Below are 6,000 nucleotides of genomic sequence, written 5' to 3' on the forward strand. Positions count from 1 at the left end.
ACTTCCTGGAGGCCCGCAATTCCTCGTGAAGATAAACTGGTCAGACCTAACTACCTGGGATTCAAATGCTTTCTCCTTGCCCTGGCCGGTGCTGCTCAGTGGTTAGAGCTCCGGCCCTAGGACCGAAGGGTCTCGGGTTCAATTCCGGTCAAGGGCACGTACAGGTCCTCCAGCCCCGGTAAGGGCATGTGCAGGAGGCAACCAATCGATGTTTCTCTCTCACATCGATGCTTCTCTCTCCCTCCCTCTAGGAATTAATGGAAAAAATATCCGGGGGTGAGGATTTAAAAAAAACACACAAAGGCTTTATTCTCATAAAAGTCACCCTTAATGTCTGGTTTGGCCACGAAAGAGAAAAATTCATGAGTGCTTTTTCAAACAACGAAACAGAAAGCCTCCAAAGTTGTGTGAGCAGACATTTGTGTATTGTCTAGCAAAATGTTATTTCCTGCTAAAACGTGACAGCTGGGTCTCTGGGGAAGTTCTATGAAGCAGAAAGCTCCATGGAAAAGAATGATATTACGGAGAATGAAAGTTTCAGTTAAGAAGTAGTTGCTCACAGAACCTGTAAAAAGTTAAGACTCTTATTAAGTAAAGTATACCAGTTAAATTTCTAAAATCATTAAATACAAACGAACAGTGCACAACAGTAATAGAGTATCCTGCCTCTGTTGGTCTTCGCTAAAAGAAAAATAGATAGCAACTCTGTATTATGCGACTTAAAAATATGCCCTGACCGGTTTGGCTCAGTGGACAGAGCGTCGGCCTGAGGACTGAAGGGTCCCGGGTTCGATTCCGGTCAAGGGCATGTACCTTGGTTGCGGGCACATCCCCAGTAGGGGCCGTGCAGGAGGCAGCTGATCAATATTTCTATCTCATCAATGTTTCTAACCCTCTCCCTTCCTCTCTGTAAAAAATCAATAAAATATATATTTAAAAAAATAAAATAAAATAAATGAGGGCGAGCGTTTTTTTAACAAAGCGTCTTGCTGCCACCTGCTGGTCATGCCAGGAACGTCAGCTATGACCTGCCCACTGATAGGATGCTGAGCCCTCCATCCTGCTTCCCACGCCTCCCTTCCCTAAAGCGGCGAAGTGGAGACAGGCGTGAAGGAGAAAAGAGCCCCTTCGATCCAAATGAAACCGTCACTGTGGCCAAGGCGCCGTTTCTAATCGCTACCTGACCAAGCAACAGCTGCCTGCTCGGTTAGTGAGACGTTAGGAATACCTTCCATCTCTCCCACCTTTCGTCCACTCTTACGAGCATCCTAGACTTGCTGATTCGACAGTAAAATGAAAAGCATGTTATGTGAGACTGCACTTGGGGCTTTGGTTTTCCACTCTGGGCCTTTGCCAGGTTTTACTTACGTTTTGGTGTGAACGCGGAGCTGGGAGAAACCGTGATTAACACACAGAGCAGGGATCTGCTTAGCCTCAGTAAAAACCGTAAAAATATACTGGCTGTGCACACGCGGAAAGCAGCACAGAATATAGAGCTTTAAGTAACAATGCATGAACTTTGCATAGTTACTCTCCTTGAGGAATTAACAAAAGGAAGATCTAGACAGATGAAGATGCAAACAAACAAAATCGAGTTTAAGGATTACTGTTAGCCAGTGCAGTAAGAAAGAGATCTCATTTGTAATAGTAACAGAAACGATAAAAACACCTAGAGCCCCAGATGGTGTGGCTCAGTGGATAAAGCATCAGCCTGCGGACTGAAGGGTCTCGGGTTCGATTCCAGTCAAGGGCACATGCCTGGGTTTCGGGCTCCATCCCCAGTAGGGGGGCGTGCAGGAGGCAGCTGATCAATGATGTTTCTCTCTCTCTCTCCCTCTCCCTTCCTCTCTGAAATCAATAAAAACATATCAAAAAAATAAAGAAAGAAAAACACCTCGATATAAATTCAGTAAGAAATGTGCAAGGCACGTACAAAGACAACTTTTACGGAAATTGAGCTCACTTTGTCCCATAGTCTCAAGACACCTTGAAATCTAATGAAAAATTTGGAAGTACATATAAATAAAAGCAGATAAACATTCCCTATCAATATGGTGTGTTTTTTTTCCCCCCAACAACTTTACCGGGGTTGCAAGAAAGCTTCCCAATCTTAAGTGTACAAGTCGATGAACTTGGACAAACTGTATACAGTCACGTTGTAACCGCCACCATAATCCAAATATTCCCATCATCCCAAAAAGTTCCTTCCTGCCTCTTCACTGTCAATTCTCTGCCCAGACTCTGGGCCCCAGGCAGCTACGGAGGTTCTGGCCTTCTTCGAATTTCATAGAAATGAAACCATAGGCTACGGAGAGTTTGTGTCTGACTTATTTCACTTAGCAGGATGCTTCTGGAATTCACCCGTGTTGTTGTTGTGTCCAAATGTTCATTCCTTTACATCGTTGAGTAGTTTTCTACAATATGGATCTTCAATTACTTATCTACTAGAGGCCCAGTGCATGAAATACGTGTGGGGGAGGGGCGGGGGAAGGGGGGCGTCCCTCAGCCCGGCCTGTGCCCTCTCCCAATCCGGGACCGCTCACTCCTAACCGCTCGCCTGCCTGCTTGCTGGCTCCTAACCACTCACCTGCCTGCCTGCTCGCTCCTAACCGCTTGCCTGCCTGTTTGCTGGCTCCTAACCACTTGCCTGCCTGCCTGCCTTCTCGCTCCTAACCACTCACCTGCCTGTTTGCTGGCTCCTAACCGCTCGCCTGCCTGCCTGCCTGCTTGCTCCTAACCACTCGCCTGCCTGCTTGCTTGCTCCTAACCGCCTGCCTGCCTGCCTGCTTGCTCCTAACCACTCGCCTGCCTGTTTGCTGGCTCCTAACCGCTCGCCTGCCTGCCTGCCTGCTTGCTCCTAACCACTCGCCTGCCTGCTTGCTTGCTCCTAACCGCCTGCCTGCCTGCCTGCTCGCTCCTAACCACTCGCCTGCCTGCCCAGTGCGTGTCATAGCGACAGGTCGTCCCAGTCATTCTGCTGTGACGGTCGCTTAGGCTTCTATATATATAGATTATTCACCAGCAGGTGGACAGTGGGCTATTTCCAGTATTGAGGCTATTATGAATACGGCTCCTGTGAACATGCATGTACAAGTCTACACGGGGCTGTATGTTTCCATCTCACTTGGGTACATACCTAGAACTGTTGGCCTGTATGTTATATGTACATGTGAGAAACTGCCAAACTGGTTTTTAGTGGCTCCACAATATTACATTCCCTCCAGCAATACAGGGTGGGGCGGATGTAGATTTACAGGAGTAGTGAGTATGAGAAACAGAGTTTATTCCTTTTTTATTTTATTTTTTTGAAGAATTTGGCTGGGGCTTCCATTATCCTTTCTCTCACACCTAGCAGCCTGGGCCAGCCAGCAATCTTTGTTTTATTGTATTTACTTATTTTTGTTTTATTGATTTCAGAGAGGATGGGAGAGGGCGAGACAGAAACACCAATGATGAGAGAGAATCATGGATCTGCTGCCTCCTGCATGCCCCCTACTGGGGATGGAGCCCACAGCCCGGGCATGTGCCCTGACCGGGAATTGAACCGTGACCTCCTGGCTCATAGGTCCATGCTCAAACCACTGGACCATGCTGGCCGGGCCAGAATTTATTCTGATATTATCATTTATTAATGTATTACTTTCCATACGAACAACTGTAAACCTTCTTTTGCCCCAGCCTGTAGAGGTGTTCAAGTTGGTCTTCACTAATACTTGGCATCGTAGCAGTTTTAGTTTCTTCCACCCTAGAGAGTGTAAAGTCGTCACTTATAGGAACTTAATTTACACGTCCCTGGTGGCGTGGTGATGCTGAGCTTATGCAAGTGCTGTGTGTTGTGAAGTGTCTGTTGAAACCATTTGATTATTGCTGTGGGGTTGTTCTTCTCACCGAGTTTACAACTCTGCTGTGTATACATTCTGGATACGAGCCCTTTCTTAGATACGGTTTGTAAATATTTCTCCTAGTCTGTCAGGCCATTTCATTTCCTAGACAGTGTCGTTTAAAGAAGAAAAATGTTTAGTTTTGATGAGGTCAAGTATATTTTTCCTCTTAAGGTTTTCGCTTTTTGTTAAGAAATCTTTGCCCAGCGCGACGTCACGTAGGTTTTCTGTCTTCTTCTAGAAGGTTTATGTTGTTAACTCTTATGTTTAGAGCAATGATCCACTGCTCGTTGCTTTTTATGTCCAGTGCGAGGTCAGATCAAGGTTCATTACTTCCCACACAGGTCTCAGGTTGTTCCAGCAAAACGTGCTGAAAAGTCTAGCTTTTCCCCAGTGATTTTTGTCAAAATCAGTTTCTCAAAAAAAATCAGTCTACCAGACAAGTGTGGGCCTATTTCTTTTCTTCTTTGATAACCCTCACCCGAGGAGTGAGGATATTTTTTCTAAGGAGGTGGGAGTGGGAGAGACAGAAAGAGAGCAGAGAGAAACATCTATGCGAGAGAGGCACATGGATGGATTGACTTCTGCATGTGCCCCAACCAGGGGTGGGGATGGAACCTGCAACCCAGGTAGGTGCCCTTGACTGGGAATCAAGCCTGCGACCCTCAGGTGGGGAGGCCGATGCTCTAACCACTGAGCCATGCCGGCCAGGGCAAGTGTGGGCCTGTTTCTGAACTCTATTCTGTTCCATTGATCTGAAAGTTTATCCATATTGTCCTGACCACTGTGGCTTTCTAGAAAGTTCTGACAGCAGGGAGTGTATGTCCTCAACCTTCTCTGAAACCGTTTGGGCCAACAAATCAACTTGTCCATTTTTTCAAACAAGCCTGCTGGAATTTTGACTGTCACTCCACCAACTCTATAGGTTCCTCAGACTAGATGTTCACTGATCAATTTTCAAGGTCACTGATTCCATCTTCTGTCGGCTCAAATCTGCTATTAACCACTCTAGTAAATTCTTCATTATAGATAATGTGCTTTTCAACTCAAAATTCATATTTGGGGATATATATGTTTACATATACATATATGATATATAACCTCCTATATAATAAAGAGCTAATGTGCTAATTAGACCAAACAGCAAAATAACCGTCTGGACGAAGCTGGGGCTGCGAGGGCCAAGCCCCTGGCATGAATTTTGTGCACCGGGCCTCTAGTGTATATTATATCTATAATAATAAAAAAGTAATACACTAATTAGATTGGATGTCTTCCAGATGTCATTCTGGATGTCTATCCTGATGAAGCCAGGGCCGGAGGGAAGCCAGCCCGGGCCCCAGGTGCCTGCTGCTGGCCGGGGGAAGGAAGCCTGGGTCCTGGGTGCCGGAGGGAAGCCGGTGCCGGCAGCTGGGGGAAGGAAGGCCTACTCTTGCACGAATTTTTGTGCATCGGCCCTCTAGTATACATATAACAAATTCTATCTGTTCTTGATAGTCTGTATTTGATGCGTTAGTGCCGCCATATATTTCTTTTATGTTTTGACCACCATTTCCTTAATTCTTTGAACACATTCATAAATAGCTGCTCTGAAATTTGTTCTTCTTCAAGGTGCAGGGTCCTGCCCTCGCAATATCAAAGATCACTGATTAGCCCGACCAGTGTAGCTCAGTGGTCAAGCATCGACTTATGAACCAGTGACCTTTTAAAAAAATATATACATATTTTTAAATTGATTTCAGAGAGGAAGGGAGAGGGAGAAAAGGATAGAAAAATCAAAGATGAGCCCAGCCAGCATGGCTCAATGGTTGAGCGTCGACCTAGGAACCAGGTGGTCATGATTCAATTCCCAGTCAGGGCACATGCCCAGGTTGTGGGCTCGATCCCCAGTAGGTGGCCGATCAATGAGTCTCTCTCATCATTGATGTTTCTATCTCTCCCCCTCTCTGAAATCAATAAAAATATAAAATAAAATGTTTCACTCATATAAAAACAAACAAAAACCCAACACCATAAAAGCATCCAAAAGAAATCTCAAGGAGGTAAATTCAAAACATAGGTAGCATTAGGCATTATGACAGTCCTCCACTCTACTGACGGAGCTATCGAAGGCCCTGCT

At 45.7% G+C, this 6,000-nt stretch overlaps 1 protein-coding gene across 2 annotated transcripts in view; it reads right to left on the bottom strand.

The window, feature by feature from the left end:
* The window catches only part of ASB7 (ankyrin repeat and SOCS box containing 7), a 33,049-nt gene that overhangs the window by 15,765 nt on the left and 11,284 nt on the right, over positions 1-6,000 (bottom strand). The window lies entirely within an intron of this gene.

Source organism: Myotis lucifugus, unplaced genomic scaffold (genome assembly GCF_000147115.1).
Source record: "Myotis lucifugus unplaced genomic scaffold, Myoluc2.0 scaffold_525, whole genome shotgun sequence".
NCBI classification, from domain to species: domain Eukaryota; kingdom Metazoa; phylum Chordata; class Mammalia; order Chiroptera; family Vespertilionidae; genus Myotis; species Myotis lucifugus.